This window comes from Hetaerina americana, unplaced genomic scaffold (assembly GCF_022747635.1).
Source record: "Hetaerina americana unplaced genomic scaffold, ioHetAmer1.1.p SCAF_3, whole genome shotgun sequence".
In the NCBI taxonomy this organism is placed as follows: domain Eukaryota; kingdom Metazoa; phylum Arthropoda; class Insecta; order Odonata; family Calopterygidae; genus Hetaerina; species Hetaerina americana.
Window position 1 is genome coordinate 21576924 of NW_027286874.1, and position 19883 is coordinate 21596806.

General features: G+C 38.4%; 1 long non-coding RNA gene across 1 annotated transcript in view; it reads left to right on the forward strand.

Moving 5' to 3' along the window:
* LOC139690893 (uncharacterized) overlaps positions 1-18670 on the forward strand; it is a 245026-nt gene extending 226356 nt beyond the window's left edge. The window contains exon 3 of the long non-coding RNA XR_011701523.1: positions 18616-18670. This is a non-coding gene — a long non-coding RNA (uncharacterized lncRNA). The remainder of the gene's footprint in view (positions 1-18615) is intronic.
* Positions 18671-19883: the final 1213 nt, after the last annotated feature.

Genomic DNA, 19883 nt, shown 5'->3' on the forward strand with positions numbered 1-19883 from the left:
AAGTTTCAGTATCTAATTCTTCGTCGAACGTTTGTTACCTTAGAAGACATTCTGGAGTTTAATGGCTTGAGGTGCCGACGGAACTCCGACGATAGATATATTTTATGTGCGAGGCGTGCTCCTCGCAATTGGCTCTGAGGTGTCTTATCGCGGGCAAAGAGAGCAATGCATACGTGACTCCTTTCGAGAAAGCAGTGAATAGAAAGGTTTTGAACTGAGGTTCTACCTCATATCCGAAGCATGCCAGTAATAGTCGATAGGGGCGGCGAACTAAGTTATGGTGATCAAAAGAGACGGCGTAGTTCCTCAAATCTTCCTAGGCAGTGATTGAAGTCGTGAGTTTGATTACCAAAAATCTGAAGAATAATTTTACATTTTGTCTTGGAGCTTGTTTTTTTTATGCCTCTCTCCAAAAACTGTGATTCATGGTGAAAGATATCTGGAATAATGGGAACATCCTCATAGAAGAGAGACGATATTACTACATTAGATGGACAATACTTTATGTTTAAAATAACCTTAATATAAAGACCGACCTTAAACTATGGCCAGCAATGCCAGGAAGTCCTTGTGTGGAATCCTGGAATAAACTGCGGAATCGTATCAACTCAATTTAGTGGCCTTCTGAGAATACGACCATGTAACACATCAGAAATGACTCTGGAAAATTAAATGAATATCAAAATCAAATAAGGGCAGAAGTAAGAAAATATGCGGAGCAGGTGAGTGAATTATCATTTTGGAGCGCAATAGAAAAACGGAGAAATAGACATGTGGTATGCATAGATCATGAGTCAAATGGAATTCATGAGAAGTATTATAAAAGACAAAGTAAATTTGTATATTCGGTAGTTGTAGGACAATTAAAGTGTAAATATTGAGAAACAGGAAGAACATATTAAATGATTGAGCTTGGGAAAAGAAAGAATAAATGAATAAAATTACAAAACTCTGGCTTATAAAATTAATTAACATTAATACCAAAAAATTCTTGAGTTAAAGGGAAGTAAATACTGAGTTAATGAACATTAATAAATGGAAAACGTGTGTTTTGCGTGGGAGAAGGGTCGAGTGGAAGTGAGCATAATGCCAAAAAGGGTGAGAAAATTGTAGTAAATTGAAGCAGTCTCGATTCCGTTAGCGTACCGTAAAAAATGAGTGAAATACATAAAAGATTAATCACAACTGCCTGTGTTGTTGGTAATCTCTGTATAATTCAGTTTATATATTTATCTTAGGTACGTGCTGGACTTGAGTCTACTAGAAGTAGGTCAATGCCTTTGAGGAAGCCTGGGACATAGGGGTTGAATGAACTCTTTCCTAATTAACTTTCCCAAATGCGGAAGTTGACCAAATGCTACGATATCTCGGCGTTTTTTTCAATGGATAGTCTTTCATAGTCTTTTTGGAATTAATTAATTATTAAAATTTTGTATGCAATAGTTTAAAGCTTCAAGCAATATTATTTTGGCATGTGCTGACTCTTTCTTTCTCTTTTAATTTCCAAAGTCTGAATTGTTTTGTCAATTACTTGAGTGCAAATGACTCTGTAGTATATATTTGATGGATCCTTGGAACAATATTCCTCTTATTACTCAAGCATTTGCATTAATTATCGGGTAAAACTTCCATTAAAACACTGGGAATATTTTTCCTGAACATGCACATGATGTTCTAATACTGCTTATTCGACCATGTCTAGTGGTGAATTCTCTCTTCAACTCTTCTTACTTTGTACTCCTTCAAAAAATAAATGCGTAGTTTTACCTTCTTTTCTGCATTCGATTGACTTAATCCTGCTGTCCCAGTCTTCGGCATTCTCTAGACTGTCCATTGACTTTTTCTCCCTTCTTTATATTTCACAAACAACTTACCCACTACGGCTACCCTATGTAATACCTTTTAATTTTTCAATAGTTTTTCTTCCAGCTTATTTTCTTCTTCTTTTTCCCTTTATACCTAGTAGCCATTCCAACCTTTATGTTACAGTCAAATTGAATGTTTTCATTGATATCGTTGCTTAACCGTTGATACTGGAATTCGTAAAATTTGTGCAGCTTCTTTTGCTAAATTATTTTAAGAATATTTCTAAATGTCAGAATCCGATTTTTCTTTAAAACATATTAGATTACTTTCTGTTACAAAGAATCATATTTGCTATTAGGCGTTGATTTATAAGTTATACAGTTTCGAATGTCATTGATATTCGATATCAATATTGATTACGTGTATGATTATACGTAAACTTTCACTATTGTCAGTTCGTTCCTGTAGTTCGCCTATTTCTAATTATTATGGAGGCTAACTTTATAAAATAAACATTTTTTAATTGCATGAAAATAGGTCTGATTAAATATATTCGCGACTTATTATTCCGACGCTACTTAATAGTTGATTACAGTGACTAATTGAAACAATATTGAAAACAACATGGAATGATATTTTGACTAAGAAAATAAAAAAAACAGATTTTTGATATTAAAACTGGCCAAAAGGGGAATGAGGAAAGGGGAAAGAAGTGGAGAGAGGGAAAAAGGGGTTGTAGGGAAGGGTGAAGGAGAGAAAGAGATTGAGAAAAGGGGGTGGGAAGAAAATTTTGATATTAACACTTAAATAGCTGAAATTATGTGAAAATTGAAATTTAAGCATTTAAAGTATTTAGGTAACATCCTGAGCAAAATATACGTCTCATTTAAGCTGGAATCAACTGAATGGACACCATTTGCAGTCTAATTATTCTAATAATAAATAGACATTTTAAAAATATTGAAAAACTATGACATATTTTGATTTAGCATTCATGTTGTTACAACTCCATTTGGTGAAATTTGTCGCAAATAGCTCCCAGAAATTTCCTCGCCAAGAAATAAATTTCAAGAGAATCACTTTATTAAAAATCATGTTTCCACATTTTAAGTGGAAAATGAAATCAATCACGCCATAAGGGGATGATACAAAAAGCGGGAAATAAGGGGAGAGCTGAGTGAGAAAGAGTAAGGAAAAAGCGGTGAAATGGAAAGGACTGAGGGAGGGAGGAGGTATAGAAGCAGTTGAACTTTTGTGTCGCCTTTCCCTCCACTCACCCCGTCCCTCATTTCTCCCTCTATCTCACTCGCTCTTTCTCTCTGGAGAGCGCTTGTTTATTATTTTCATACTTTCAGCATTTCCCCAGAATTAAAACCCTCACTCATTTTCTCTTTCCTTTCATCCAACCGTTTCCTGGAGACGAGTCCCCTTCCCATCATATTTTCTTCCCACCCCCTTTTCTCAATCTCTTTCTCTCCTTCACCCTTCCCTACAACCCCTTTTTCCCTCTCTCCACTTCTTTCCCCTTTCCTCATTCCCCTTTTGGCCCTCTCCCCTTCAGCCTCGTATAACCACCGCTGCCGCCGCCACCACTCCCCGGTGAAACGGCCCTTCCCTCAGCCACTCCCTGCAAAAACCCTCCCTACAATCTCTCACCCCTCCTTCCCCTCTGTCTCCATCCATCCCTCCTTTTTCCGCCCCCTTGACGACGTTTTATCCCGCCAGTAAACACCGAAGGTTTTCGGGGTGGGGGTGAGAGAGGAAGTGTGGGAATGTGGCGGGGGACGGAGCAGTGGGGAGAGCGCCGCTAAGAGGAGACTGCAGGGTTTGAAGACAAGGGGGATGTAGTAATGCTCCGGCCGGGGCCGAGCGAAGGAGGGATGTTGCCAAGCATCAGAGATTGTTACGCGGAAGAGACTGGCTAGCTGGAGGCGTGGAAGAATAGGAGGTTTGAAGGCGGTCTGGGGGGAGGGATTGGAAGGGCGATGGGGAAATGGGTAAGGGATTGAGGATGTTAAGGGTGGTGTAGCAGAGGATGCCGAGTCTGGGCGGGATGGATGTGGGGTGGGGAAGAATGGCGCTTTAGTCAGTTGGGGGCGTAGCGGATGGAAGGGAGGGGGAGATAAGAAGGGTGCAGAATAAAAGCGAGCCCTGATGATGGGAAGTTATAATCATCTTCACTTACATAATCTCTTCCGACTTTTTCCGCGAAAAGTTTTCACAAAAGGGAGAGGTGAGGAATGAGTCTCCCTCCCACTTTTCCGTTCTCTTCCTTCTCTCCTCCACCCCTGCGAGAGGCTTCCCTTTCACTCCCTCCACTCTTTCTCTTGTTTCCTTTTTTTCTCCGTCCGTACTTTTAAAGAAAGCAATACATCCCACTCAGGCCCTTTCTCCTTCCCACATCGGCCTCATGCGGGCCAAAACTTCATTTTCCGAAGCATCTCCATCACTTCATAACGTCATCAACTCTTAACCGTTCTCTTTTCATTGGCAGCAGAAACCTTTTCGTTTGCACTAACTGATCGCCATTATGCTTCGGTTATTCTCTCAGAGATCATAATGAAACTTACTTAGAGAATAGCACTTGAATGACGATCCGCGTGACATGACCTTTCTCTTTAGGTCAGTGGATATTTAAAGGTTTTGGAGATTAGGGAGTGGTCTTCCCTCCATACTCCGGGTCTCAATTTTCGGGAATCAAGATTCTTCCCTTCGAAATGAAAATTGAATTATGTGTATAGAAAAATAACTAGAGGGAAATTTCTTCATCAATGTCACAATGTTTCGAATTGTAACGTGATTTTTTGACAAAATTAAAAAATGAACTTTATTGGTAGTAATTTAAAATGCCCGTGAATATTTCATAGACTCGTCAATATTCCGACCACCGATAAACCGAATGAGTGAATCTATGTTTGGGACCAATGCATTGTTATTGGCTTTTTTGATTTTCTCTGTTCTTAGGGTTCACATGGACTTGTGAAAATTTTCCTAAATGCCTCTTTTTCGCTTTACAGGTATTGAAAGGTACTATTTCACATTATTAAACTTGATTTAGATAGTGAAAATGCTCAAAAAATAGATGACTGTCAATTTGAATTTGCTCTTAGTGAAAAGATAATAGATTAATGTGTAGGTTTTAATCCCACAAGAAACCGTAAAATAAGGGGTGAGCAAAAATTGAAACTGAGAGTTTAACATTCAGGTGGAGATATGATTCAAATAGACAAAGTCCACTAGGAGGATTATTAGGTTATTTTTTCGAAGGAAGAAAGGCAGTCTTCATTACTTGGAATAGACATTAGGACTATCCAGCAATACTTAATAACGGTTGTTACATGATGAAAGCTGTTCTCAGGTATGGTTTAATGTGACAAGGTCTGAATATGATAAGCCAGCAGTCAGTTAGCACTACATATGTCAATATCCTGGTGCCCTTTAAAATATGCTGGGTTTTATATACCTAATCTCCAGTCGTTTTATTTTCCTAGATGCTACTTTTTCTAACTTACTGAAATGATTTGTAATTGAGATGTAATTTTATCAGTAGAAAGTAGAATTCTTTAAGTCATTAACAAGGATTGACGAAATATCCCTTTATAAAAATTGTATGTTGGAGGTGTAATATATATAAAAGTCGCCTTATGAATAAAAAAAAGTGTTAATATCGACTAAAGCCTGTTTTTTTTTAATTTTGTGCAATCCGAAAATCCTTAGATGGTATAATCCATCATTCTTCATTTATTTTGCATTCGAAGGAAGATTCATCCCTCCTTAATATCACCCTGTCGCAACCCACTGTTATTCATTATTTCCTTTAAATTCTTCTAATTCCTTCATATACCTTCCTTATCTCCCATATTCTTGAATGTTCCCAAATACTCGTTTCATTCTTTTTTTTATTTTTCCTTTTTAGGATTTTTAGACTACTTGACCGTGTAAAGTTTTATCGAGGATATCGTGTACCTCAAAACAGGTCGCTATGGACACACAAGCAAAAACAGCCAACATTAAAATTTGTATTTCATGCCTTTTCCGACAGAAAGTCATCAAACTAAAGCTTTTTCAGGAAGCTCCACTTTCACATTTACATTGAGCGGTTGGAATATTTTTTACCTACTTCTGCACGACTCTCTCTCGCAACTGAAAGCTTAACGTGAACGACGCACCGACGACACCTCTTTAATGTATTTTCTCTTGTAATATCCCAAAGTGGTGGGCCTATTCTTGTACGTCCATTCTCTTTTATCCCTCTTGAGGTTTCCAATCTCGGTACATTTGTATGCTCCTATTTATTCCAATCTCTCATTTTCACACCCCCTTGGCCATATTTTCATCCTATATTTCGATCCAAGTGTAAGTCTCTTTCTCTCAGTTCAGTCGCTAAGTCTTCGAAGACGCTCCACGCTGAGCATCTTCCTTCTCGTCCGGGGTTGGGAGTGGGGCGGGAAAGTGATGGCGGGAAGGGTAAAGGTGGAAAGCACTCGAGTCATCTGAGGCGGCGTCATTTGAAGTGAGGGGCCGTTTGCACCTCCTAACCTGAAGTATAGGCAGGTGTAAGCGGAGTGTGTGTGTGTGAGTGGAGGAGGGGGTGAGAGTGGGAGCAGAGGGTGAATGACTGGAGAAGAGGTCCGCGGTGGAGGGATGGAGAAAGGGGGAGTGGGTGGGGAAGAATGCAGTGCATGGTTTGAGAAGACGTGGGAGGGTGGACTTAAAACGAAAGTCTAAAGGGGACGGAAGGAGGAGATATGGGGTGGATGAGTGTAAAATACGGGGGGGTGGGGGATAAAGGGGACACCACCCTCCCACCTCGAGACGGGGTTGAGTGTTGGGGATTGACGAGCCGAGGCAATATCGGAGATGGGAGAATTTTGGGATAGTGTCTGTGTGTTGGTGACGTAGTTCGCTACGGCACTACGAAGGGCGTGAATATGTAGTCTATAGAGAAGGCGTGATGGTGGCTATGAATATTTCATATCCTATTCCATGAAAATCTACATCTTCTTCTTGCTCTTTGGCGCTAGTTTAACATTTTCTTTCATTTATTTCCTAAGAGTTATTTCTAGTACTTCGCCATCGGTAAATCCATTTGATGCCTCTTACGTGCAAGGGGAGACTTGTCTTGCTGCAATGTGAGGAGGGTGTAAACTACTCAAAAGACCGGTGGGAAGTAATTATTAGTTATGACCAGTGAAGTTCATAGTGAATTCCTAAGAGAGAGGTAAATATAATTCCTTGTAATTTTCAACCATTGTCGATTTCAGTTTTCCGTTTATGTGAGAAATACCACTAACATTAACAGCACGGCAATGATTGCTAGATATTTTCTTCCTCTCAAGACTATGAGTGACCTTTTCACCTTAATTCTGTCTATCCTGTCCCAGATAGCTTAGCCACCTATCATTATCATGTGAGCGTCTTCAAAAACACGAATTGCCATTCAATTACTACCCAATCTAATATTTCATCGACTTACCAACTCCTCCTTTCTGGCTGACACTTAATCCAGAAATAAATACTAAGCAAGTCCGTCCTCTTGAAGGTAAAACTCTCAGGGGTTGTTTAAAAATGATAACTAAAATAATTGGATTTATCTTTGCTAAATTACCAGCAACCATTTAGTCTCCCATATTCATTGACTATTAAGTGGTCTTTCTTTACGAGAATAAACATTTCGTGCCGAATGAAAAGAAAAAGCTTGATAGCTATTGAGTAGCTTCAGGCGTGAAGAGGTGGAAGTCAAACATAATAATAACTGATCGTAGCACTTTTCCACATGATATGGAAAAGTACTACGATCAGTTATTCAGCTTGACAGCTATTTTGTGTGAAAGCTCTATTTTAGATGTTTTTGTGCTTTTGAGGGGAATTTATTCAGCAGCTGGGTAACGCTTTTATGCAGAACATTGAGAGGCCAATAGTACTCATCAAAAATATTTTATATAGTATAGTAATGTGCCGCAAAACATTTCTGGAAAAAGAATTGGAATTATTTGTGCAACAAAAAATAGGCATGCATCTTTACCAATGCGATTTATGTGAAGCGATGATTTCTTAATTTATTGATAATTGAATTTCATCGAAAAAAATTGATAAAGCAAAATAATGTTCATGAAATAATTACGGAACAATAATTCATTCATAGTTTTTTCGATAAAAAACAAAGTTCAAACGAGCTCCAAGTAATTGGCATGCCTGTATTCTTCACGAAAGAATTATTACATCATTCCAGTCACTGATTGAAAACAGTGGCAACATTTACAAAAGTAATCAAACTAAGTGAGGTTATTGCCATAATACCAATTACAACTTCAAGCACAAGGTTTTTTCTTACAATTAAGCGTTCAGCACCATTAGGATGAAGGCTATCATCAGTTTGATTGTTGATTACTGAAGAAATATTAACTTGCGCTGAACTACAGGTCAGAATTTTTTAATTAAGCTGTTTATCAAACGAGTATCATTCCGAATTTTTGTTACCCGAGATGTTCCTAATCCTTTTTTCTATTAATGATGAAAGCAGACGTATCTTTCTAAAACGAAACATCACCTTATACATGCGTATGCCATTAACTATACCCCCATCACATGCCTATCAAGTTTGATTGATTCGTAAAAAAATTTCTGCTTTGCTTATTTGTTTTCTCACAGCAGAGGTGTATAAGCGAATTTTATAACACGTGGCCGAGTGTTGATTAGCTGCGTCATCAAGAATTCCTCCACAATTCCTCTTTCAAGTTTCTGCTTTATTTACCCATCCGACCGCATTTCATGGATGCTGGACCCTGTTATGGAATTACATGGGTGAGCCGAATCGATCGGATGTAGTCAAAACTTCCCCGATGCTTAATCATGCATAACTCATTGACTGAAAGACCCGTATTAGGCTTTCACTGAATTTTTCATCCATGAATGCATAACAACGCTGCTGCGGAGAGGGAAAACGAATGAAGGCTTGACACGGATCAAGGTATTCAGGTTGAAAACCCACAGCGCTGACACAGGAAACACTTGAAAAAGGTTTTTTAATATCACGTGTGAAGGAATAGAGAAGTTTTTTTCCGCAATGCAATAATAGGGAGCCACGATAGTATTTTAGAGAGTTCTCAGCAACATAAGGGAGACAAAGAAAAATTCACCCAAATTTCAAAAACAGTTAAATAATTAAAGATGAAAAGTCACTGAAGATGTCAGAAGGAAAATGTTGTAGAATATCGAGCAAGCCCGAAAAAAAAGATAGCGCCCAAAGATTTATGTGTCTTTCAAAGCAAAATGTATTTCAAATATTCAGAGAATAACCCAAAATCATTTTGGTCCTACGTTTGGGAAATATTAGGGAAACGTACAACTGTGAACTCTTCAAAGCCATTAAATGGTTAAATTTTACCAGTCAGTGTACTATAGTCCAATAAGCGAAATGAAGTCCCTCACGAACACCTATTATTGTGCCAAAAATGAATAGAAAAACAACCCCCAAATGTGTAACCAAATAAAGTCCCAGATCCAGAAAAATGCTAGAATTATGAAGAAACTAGAGGAAGATATCAAATCTCATTTAAAAACCCTTTTTAAATTTCGATAAAAGAAATAACAATTCTCTACGACTCAAAGCTAGCTCACATATCACACACCTCCCTACGAATTTTGGCGGTAGGGAGGACCAAAGTAAATATAGTGCGATTTTAATATGGATATCCAATAAAAAATGTCATTGTTAGAAGCAAAGTGGCCTGTCTCCACAGTAGAAATATACTCTTCTGTAGCCAGCACTGCCTAAGCCAAAGTAGAAAATTGGTTTGAGTCTTTATATTTATGATAGCTTGAAATTGGTGGAAGGAAATACACTAGTGATTGCTTTAGTTTTGTATTTCAAGAAAGCCTTCGGAAAAATCCCTTGCGAGAAGTAGATGCAAAAATATTGCGTTATCAACGAGAAAGTAACCGACTGGACTAAGGACTTCTTATGTAACCGTAAGCAAAATTTTGTCGCCGATGGTTTGTGCTCAATAGAAGCAGTTCCTTACTTCCACCACACTCCCTTGAACCTGGTGTTGGGATGCCCTGTAAATAAGCAAATTTGTGTATCTTATTATTTAGTTAATCGTTTGGTCGGGATGAGTGGAATACAACCTGATAGTTGGTGACTGTTTTGCATGTCAGCACGCCCTTTTAAATGGGATCCCTTATTTGTGATCTTAGTTCAGTCAGTGGCTTGGTTACTGACAGTATAATAGTTGTAATATGTTTAACCAATGTCATGCATATGTATTATTAACGCAATATTCACATCAATTATGCCCAGTCACCACCTTCTACGTGCCTTTAAGTGGATTCACGGAATCCCAGGCCTTCCTTGAAACATTGGATTAGATATAGAATGTCTGGTGGTCTAGCACCCCCTGCCGCACTTCATTGCGACAGCTTGCGGGCTAGTATATAGATAAAGATGTAACAGACGTAGCTTCAGGAGTGGTGCGGGGAAGTTGTTAGGACCCTTGGTCTTTTCGTTATTTCGAGGGCAGTGGCAGATAGTTGCTACTCCTCGACAACATAGACCGGATATCTGAGTGGTGTGAAGAATCGGGGTTAGTACTGAATTCAGACAATGAGCAGCTTTGAAGTTTTGGAATAAAATACAAAATAAGCAAAATGTAAGTTATAAAATAGATTTTATCGAGTTGGTTATTTTAGAACAGATGAAACCTTTCATGAGGTACATAAATTAAAAGCATACGCAAGTCTGTTTTAAAGAAGTTAGGTTTTATTAGATGGGTTGTAGGAAATTTAATGAAAAAGCAAGAGAGGTTTTACTAAACTTTTATTTGGCCACGTTTAGAATACATGGCATGTGTCCAGGATTTATGGCGGAACACGCACTAGATTATTTTTGGAGAAAATCCGCTAAGTTTTATTAAACTGCTACGATTAGTGAATAAGCGTGAAGGAAATTCTGGAGGTAATAGGCTGGGAGTCTCCTGATTCTCGAAGAGAGCCGCCAAGACAAATCTTTAGCAAGGTGCAAGACATCTGAGTTACCAGTGCCACAGAGGAAATTTTTAATATTTAAACCAAATACTATTAGTATATTTCACTATCGGGATAAGAGAAGAGATCACCTGAAATGTCTAGTAAATGTATGCGACAGCATGGATTGAAATTAATTTTGAATACTAATAGAATTATTTTCCAATATTATATGATAGCAGTAAAACCAAATAATTCTGTCTTAAGTTAGCGTTTTTCGATTCATTTTCTAAGGGCATTCTAATAGGTCACAACAAAGAGGGTTAGAAGAGCCGGAAAAAGGAACTTTGGCGCCAGGGTAGCAAGAGAGCTAAAGTAATATTTGAAGCTACCTTCAGATCAAAACTCTCCCTCTCTAGCATGTAAAGAATATCGGGTTTTAAATAAGTGAAAAACAGTAGATAGCAAATTTGAGTTCCATTTTTCGTCAACAATAACGTTAAAATAAAATTATGGTGGGAATTAATAGTTACAAAAAGAAATAATTTTCATAAACAGTAAGAATTGAAGAATAGGAAACGTATTTTAGCTAATTAAAAATATTTCTTTTTCACTAGATAAATATTAAGCGTTTATTATATGATATGCATTAGCATTAGAGTACAGGTATGCATTTAGCTCCATTGTTTTTTTATAACTTTGTTGTGGTCGTTCTTCTCCTCCTACCACTATTATGTGAGCTCTATTGCTTTTCATTAATTTTTTTGAAAAGTAAAATAATGCATTATTAGTTGGGAAGTACTTGGGTCACTCATCATAGAAGTGTTTTTTGCCGTTTGGGAGTTATTTGGAAATTCGATCAAATGTTACGGATATTCCGTCTGGCTTAGTTAGATTTAATGAGATACCGCTATTTTAGAAATACCTTACCATTTACGGTGAATTCAGAATTCATAATTGGCCATAATTTCCTGAAGTAAATGATAAAATAAGTGATGTTGGGTTACCGGGAATTATAAAAATATATCCAAGCCTGAAACAGTTGGAATTACCCCTCTGATTGCGTTTCAGTATTTTCATAACAATCATCTACCTTCACATATAATTTTGATCGCTATTTTGAACAAATAAATTCCGTTCAAAAATTAATACTACGTATATTAGATGTCAATGCATATTAAATATACTTTGTTTGGGTATAAGTCACTGCAATTTGAGCTCGGGTATTAGAATTGAAATAAGAAACTTAAGGTCTTAATCTTGTTAGAATTGATCTCCAAGATCTCAAATTTGGATATATACCATATTAATTTTGAATATAAAATAAAATGTAATAATAATTTTTTCCCAGCGTTTAATGTTAAAACGGGATGTGTTAGTCCAGTGGGTAACACGTAGGGCTAATGACCGGAGGGTCAGGTATTTATGGATTTTAAATTTCGTCAAAATATAAACGATTTACAAATGTTCTGACTACGCTTTGATTTCGGACTAAACGGTTTTTTATAAAAATTGAATAATATGCATGCCAATATATTCTCTATTTCGCTATGATAATATATTCTCTATAATGTATTCTCTATTCTGATAAGCTTAAACAAGGCTATAAAAAAACTAGACCACAGTCATGACTGTGCCATATCGTGGGCTTGCACTATTTTATACAAGACTTTTATACAGACAATAAAGAAATTCAGGGTGTTGAAACACCATTTATTTGGTACTCATATAACATTTTTTCCTTTAAAACTGATCAAGACCCATCATTTACTGAGGGCTTCGTCATGTTCATCATGCTTGAATGTCGAGTGATGAAAATTCGTTTTCTTGTGACTGTTTTTCCTTTACTACTTATGTTCTAGCACATTTCAACATGGACAATTGCGCATGAATCATTTCGTATAAGCCTATTAGGAAAATTAATTCTTGTTTCATGTACCTCAATAACTGCTACGGCTTCTTCCATATGCAGCTTCTCCATATTTATCGAAAAATTATCTTTGGAGCAGAGACAAATGCATACAAATTGAGTGTCAGTTCTTAATCCGAAATTCACTTTTACTCTTGTTTATTCCGTTTTATTAAGACTTGGATTACCAAAATGTATAGTTAGAACTACGATACCCTCTGTGACCCGAAGAAATTGACCGAAACAAGTCGCTCGCAGCTGGGTTTCGTGGACTGAGGAGGAAGGAGACTTTTAAGCGCTAGCGGGTGGTAAATTCACCGCTGGACTACCATTTAAGGGCCAATCTTCAATAAGCTCTTTCGCAGGCGTCTTAAACAATTAAACTCAAGGGTGATGCTTATTAAAGGGCCATTGCCACTGACATGTCTGCCCTTCGTGACCAACGAGCTATTTCATTTTTAATGGAATACTTTTGTCCGGAGTGGCTGCAAGGGGACATTTCCCCTTCAATGCGACTTGGTCTCATTTAATCTTTCCTCTTTAGACCGTCGCATTGGCTTCTGTGGGCCTTAAACTCTTGCACGAGCGAATCCTTGCGCGGCAGACAGAAGTACGGCACGATTTATTCGTCTGCAGTCTGCGGTATCGGGAGGACACGTATAAGTCAACGGATCAAACTGGTAAGCTGAGATTTTACCCAAGTGATTGCTTTTCCATTCTTACTCATTCGCAGTTCTATTGAGCAACAAGAGAAGAGAGAGGTATATTTTACGACTTGAATTTCAGTTACGCAGTTGAAAGTTGTTCATTCCTAGTCACCGTGATTTTGGCTAGTGTGATATGCGTGTTTTGTACTGTATTGATTCTTTTCATTTTAAATAACTTACGGAGGAGCTCTACGCAGTGAAATAACGTTGCTAGAATTTAGAACCTGTTCTACCATACCTTCAGTTAAATTACTCAAATTTTTCTGTTTGTGTCAGTTGGTCCAACTTTATTTTTCCTCTAACTACGAAGTAAAATTTCAATTTGATTTCAATTTGATTGATGTGTGGTGTATGGTATTATATGTAATAGCTTAATTTTTTTTTTAATTTATCTTTTTTTTTCTTGCTGATAAATGGTTGTAAATGGGATGGGGATTCACTTTTTTTGTTAAAGAGATTTGTGTTTTGAAGTCTAGTTTTATGTATTATCTTTTGCAATTATTTGGGACTTGTGTGCCACCTGACAATGTCTATCAGCACATGTGTATTTCTAATAATAATAATAATAATAATAAGTATGAGCTCGGATCTTTTGCGCCAGGAAAATTATCCTCCTTTCATTTAACTCTAGAGTGGATCCATTTTTTTTCGCAGTATTTTTTGTTAACGCACTTTACCTACATTTTTCTAAAGATAAATTTCGGGTGTTAGTCACGTTCAAGGTTTTGTCCCCATCGAAACTAGGTACCTATTGTATATTACAATTAGAGTCAGGTAATTAATGTGTGAAGAGAAAGTGACCGTATTCTACGTCGAGTTTGTATTCTAGTTGATTAAAAATTTGTCGAAGCTATTCTTGTTGTTGGTTGTTCATTGAAGAATAATAAAATAAACCGTCTGTTACTCTGAAAAATCCTGTGATAATAATTTAGAATGAGTTTTTTTTTAATTGGAAAAAATGGATAACCTAATAATTGCTAGGAAAAATAAGGAAATTAAATTCTTGAATATAAAGCACAAAACAAGCTGTAAAGAATAAAAATTCGGTTGACATTATTACGTTTATACATGCGTCTATATTATATTTGGTGAATAAATCCACATTGACTTTTAATAAATGTTAAAATACCAGTAACCTGCTACGCAAACTCACTCAAAGACGAATGGAAATTTAAGATATTAGCGCAGTTTATTTTTACCATAATTCAATGCACTTCATTACATATTTTTAGTTTCCACTTTATGGAAAATATGAATAAATAATGCGGCACGTAGTTCCTCCAATCATGAACTCTTTTTGCTAGAGATACCAGGAAGGTTTCGCACCGAGGTGACTTAATGAAATCGAGTATTTTAAAAGATCAAAACACACATATAAATATATTCTCCCAGTGATAAAATCTGAGACTATACGTTGTTAGTGTACACAATAATTACTGTTCAGATATTCTAAAATTTACCTAATGTTATTCGAGAAAATTGGGCTTGCTCTTGTTTAGCTCTAATTGATTGTGTTTGTGATTTGGCATACTTAATCAATAGCAATTGAAATACGGGTGAACACAATTTCAAACTTTCGATTGCAATCCTCTTGAAGGCGCTGAGACCCCAATTAGGCGCAACGTATTAATCATCACGGTACAGAAACGTAGGAATGTAAAGCAGTTGAATCTATTTCGGGCGTGATTACGACCGACGCACCCGCTACCGATTTAATAACGGCCCTCCTCAGTTCGGAAACGTCGCGGGGCGATGGAAAGGGGTAAGAATAAAAATCGATACAGCCAATTGATCGGCATTAACGCCCAAAGGACGTAGAGAAGGCAAGGGAATTTGTAAAGTGGGAGAGGGGAGAAAAGTGTGAGAGAGGATGGATGGGAAGGGCGCAGGCCCAGGGGAAAGGTAGGGTGAGGGAAAAAAAGGAGCTCCCGTGTGTTGTGTGCGTTTTGTGTACGGGAGTCGGTCCCCACCTCACCCTGTTATTTATTTCCGCGAGGAACGACGAAACAAAGGAGATTGCTTCAATTACCAGGAAAAGGGACGTGAGTGTGTGTGATCGGTAGTAGCATGGTAAAAGGGGAAAGTGGGGAGAGCAAAATGGACCGGGGCAGCGTGGGGAGAGAGAGACGGGAGTGAGGGAAGGAGGAAGGGTGGAAACGAATGGTCCGATGGGGAAACAAAGTGTCCTCCTCCGTTTCCTCACCACCACCCACACCCACCCTCTTTTCTCCCCCAAACCTCGCCCCTCCTAACAAGGCCACCTCTACGCGCAAACACAGACCAGACATGTGGTCGTAACATCTATCCTTCCTCTCAGGCCTACCCCTCTCATCTCCCGTCCCCGCCTACCTACGTACCTCCGCCTCTCGTATCTAACCCCCCCCCCCGCGTGACTCCCCTCCTCCCTCCCCGCCCCTTCGCCAAACCCCCCACACCCTCCCTCCGTTCTTCCTTTCCCCGAAACCTATAATACCCACCAATCGGGGCCCTTTCTTCCCTCCCCGCCCACCTCCTCTCTCCTCTCAATCCCCATCACCCCTCCCTCCCTCTCACTCTCTTTTTCATTCCCTCCTAATTCGATTCTTTTACAATGCACGTCTGCGATTTTAACTTGCATCCCCCTCTCCTCCCACCGCCCCTCCCGCTTCCCACGACCCGCTCACCTTTCCCAAGCCCATCCTCACGGTTGCCGACGTCACGTGATGAGGGTGCATTGTTTCGCTGTTTTTGTGTTTCTATTAACTCCTTGCGGTACGCCGTGCAATAAAAGAGTAACGAGTAGATGGGATAATACTTCATTTGCGTTGCATTCGTTTCACGGAGCACCTGAGGGGAATTGATCATTGTTTTTTTTTCTCGGATATCTTCTTCCGCTCCTGTGGCCGCTAGGCGCAATTTACCATTCATGGTTTGAGCAATCTAAGCCTGGAGCATACACTGCAGAGTGCGATTGGAATAACAATGGGGCTGCGTTTGCACTTAGAAAAAAGCAGGGTCTCCTCCGTTATGTGTTACCTTAAATGAAAATTCGTGCCGTAGGTTGAATCCCAATGTAACAGTAATATGAATTTGGAAATGAGATTACGTTTTATGGCGGAAATGATTGGTAAGAGGTTACCTCATTTGATTGAGAATTGCGCTTTCACTTAATCTTACACTTTTCAGTAAATTTAAGTTATTTCGAGAGGTTAAAATCTATAAAAAGGAAATAATAGTTTGAAAATTCAAATGTTCATTTCAGCAGAGAAGTTTAATTTTTTGTTGTATTTATAAGGATTAATGATTTTCCGTTTTTGTGACCGTGATTTTGCAGTTTCATTGGTTTAGTAAGTTTTTCGAAAATATATCTGTTATTCCGTTGCATGAGAAATTTGTTGGTGGTTGTGGAGGGCATGAACATTTTGGACCAATGATCAATGTTTAATTTTAACGATGATTGATTGGGCTTTCTATGAAAACGTAGGGAATGAACTAAAATATGAGGTACTCAAATGTAGGTTGATAATCTATGCTTTCTACGATACTCTGTATAAATATGGAAAATTGATTACATCAGATAATATAAGCTATGCCTTCTATAAAAACCTTCATTGTTTTTTATTGTGCCTTGATATTTTTTCTGAACTGGCAGATTACAACTTATATTTTTAACGGGTATAGACGTGCATATCTCTTAGTATTTCTAGCCATATTGCGCCTAAAATAAATGAATAAGTTATACCGGGCACATTGTATTTTTTCGTGTGCCTGAATGTATCGAAAGTGCGGAATTTGCATGAAAGAATTTGTTGTCCCGAGCATTTTCCCAAATTTTCAGCTCCTGTTGAATTCACTCAGCCAATCGAACACCCAATTCTATTATTTCGGATACTCGCAATAGTTCCTTTGCGTATATCTCATCTCATCCGGGAGAATGGTTGTCATTGTAGTGGACCAATATCTCTCCAGTCATCTATCTCGCGCATGCCTATCGGCCTGGAGCCATACAGGTCCGCAAGCGGATTCCTCCCACACCACATACACCTCCACTTCAAACGGCCAGCCTTCTCCTCCTCATCCACCACCATTTTCTTTTTCTCTCTTTACGATCCCGCCCTTCGCCCTTCCCTCCGCACCCTCACCCAAACTCCCATCATTCCTTTCCAAAACGCCCTCTACCTCGCCCAAACTCGCCTCATTTTCTGCCGTTCTCTCCACTCCTCTCCTTTCCTCCATCCTCCTCCCGGAGCCCGCTCATCCCATCACCTCCACGCCCTCCATCAATCGGTGCCCGCCTAGCTCCCGTTCGGATCTCCCTCAAACCTCGTTTGATTGGATTTTTGCCTCCACCATGAAATCATGATTTCATAAATTGCCCATGGACGGACGGACTGACCGGGGGCTGGGGAGGAGGGAAGGGAGGGAGGGTGAGAGGGAAAAAAGGAGCTAGCTGGAGTGAAAAGAGCGCCGCCGTTGGACGCTATCCCTGGCCGGCCGACCTCTAGGTTCTCGTCGAGTGAGGGGGGGTGGGGCGATCGGGTGAACGGCTAGGTAAGGGCAGGAGCGAGAGAGCGCCAGGAATGGACCCAGTAAAACGGCGGGAGTTGAGTCGGAAGGGGGTCTTAACGTATGGCGTAGATCGCGTGTGTACCTGCCTTTTGGCCATGGCCGAAGAAAGGGAAGGAAAAATAAATTCGCTCTCCCAGCCATCAGCTCCTTTGTGTCGGAATTTTATTTACGATACAGGATGACGCGCAACGGAAAGCGTAAACAATTGTGAAGGAAAAACGACGAGACGATAAATTGGGAATTGTTTGCTTACCACGTACGTTTCACATAAAGTAGACCAGATAAAATGAACCCGAATTATTGTGAGGAAAAAGCGATACATTTTTTAGGAGTGAAAATTTCCGTGCATAATTTTTTTATGCCTCCTAATATTCAAAATTTTGGGTTGAATTCATTTTGTACGCCAATTCATCTATTTATAATCCACTTTTAATTCATACCAAACTCAGGTCTATGATATTTTACTCTTATAAATTGATTCCTTTTCATTCATTTTCTGCCCAAAGCAACACTTAATTCGTTGCACTGCGACATATTTCTTGCTGCAGCCTACTTTACAAATTATTTTTAATTTAAAATCAGCTAATAGGTTTTTATTAATTTGTGTATTTGCTTTAAATTAATAATTTACGTATTTTATGAACTTAATATATGTCTATTAATGTAGTAATTTATTTTCAGGTGAGAGAGTTCGGCAGCCGTCTGTCGTTCCCTACGCTCGCTCCCCATTAAGGGTAAATATGAATGATCTTATTTTACCAAATTTATGCACATATCTATTTTTATCACATTCATCTTTCCGTTTTTACAGTTACTAATGAAATACCCACCCCATTAAAGTCACAGTCAATTTTTGTTTCCGTTGATAACTACCACATAACCCCTAATCCTACAAAATTAAATTTGGCACACACATGATTCTTGCTCGACGGTACTGGAGAGGTATGCTTCAGTAACAAAAAACTAATTTCAGTTATTGCTTCGCCAAACTATTGATATATCTATTCTTCCTATTTTCTCTAAAAATTCAATTGCTTGGAAATTCCGATATTACATAAAGGCAATATCGATATCACAAGTTAGAATTATGGGCCGTGGTGACACATGATTAAATGAGTGTATGAGAACACATGAGTTTATGAGTAAAGTAGATCGAGTGAGTAGAGGATATTTAGCAGAGGTCTCAGAGTCAATTCCGGGTTACGCCTCTGGGTAACCTCAATCCAAATTGTTTGATTTTTCGGGTACCAAATCTTCCTGGGAAACCACATGCGGTACAGGAAAAAGAGCCGTCCTCCCCCAACCCAGATATGAAAATTTCACATGCCGTATTTGGTATCACATGGCTTAGTTTGAGGTGAGCCTTACATCCCACAAATAAATCAGCCTTCGATTTGATTGCCTACAGTGGTTGGTTAGAATCTGGATTTCAAATTATTGACTACCTTTCATAAAATAACTGGTCAATAAATTTGACATAGGGCTTTTACTAGGCCGTCCTTTTCTCTTGGTAAGACATACTTCATTTTTAAGGGGATTTTAATTATCTAAAAATCCCATGTTTAGCAATTTAAAGTGTTCTGTGTCAAAATGGTTCCACACTAATTGAAATAATTATGAGTAGTTTCTATTGAGCTATCTCCAAATGCCACTTCTTTAAATGATGTCCATGAGGTTTAACGAATATTTTTAGCTTCAACCTTAAGGCTTAGCAAAAGAATTTTTATACATAAAAAACGATATTACGCCTTAATTGTAAATTCCACGCATGTGTATTATAAAAAAGTTCGTATGTAGTTTCAAAGAACCACGAGTTTTATTATTGATAGCTTTAAATTGCATGTGTCGATTAAGAGGAAACTAAATCTCTACTAAATTTTAAAGTTGAATCAAATTAAATGACAAAAATACATCTTCACCCAGAAGTCCATAAGTTTTAATTCTATGAG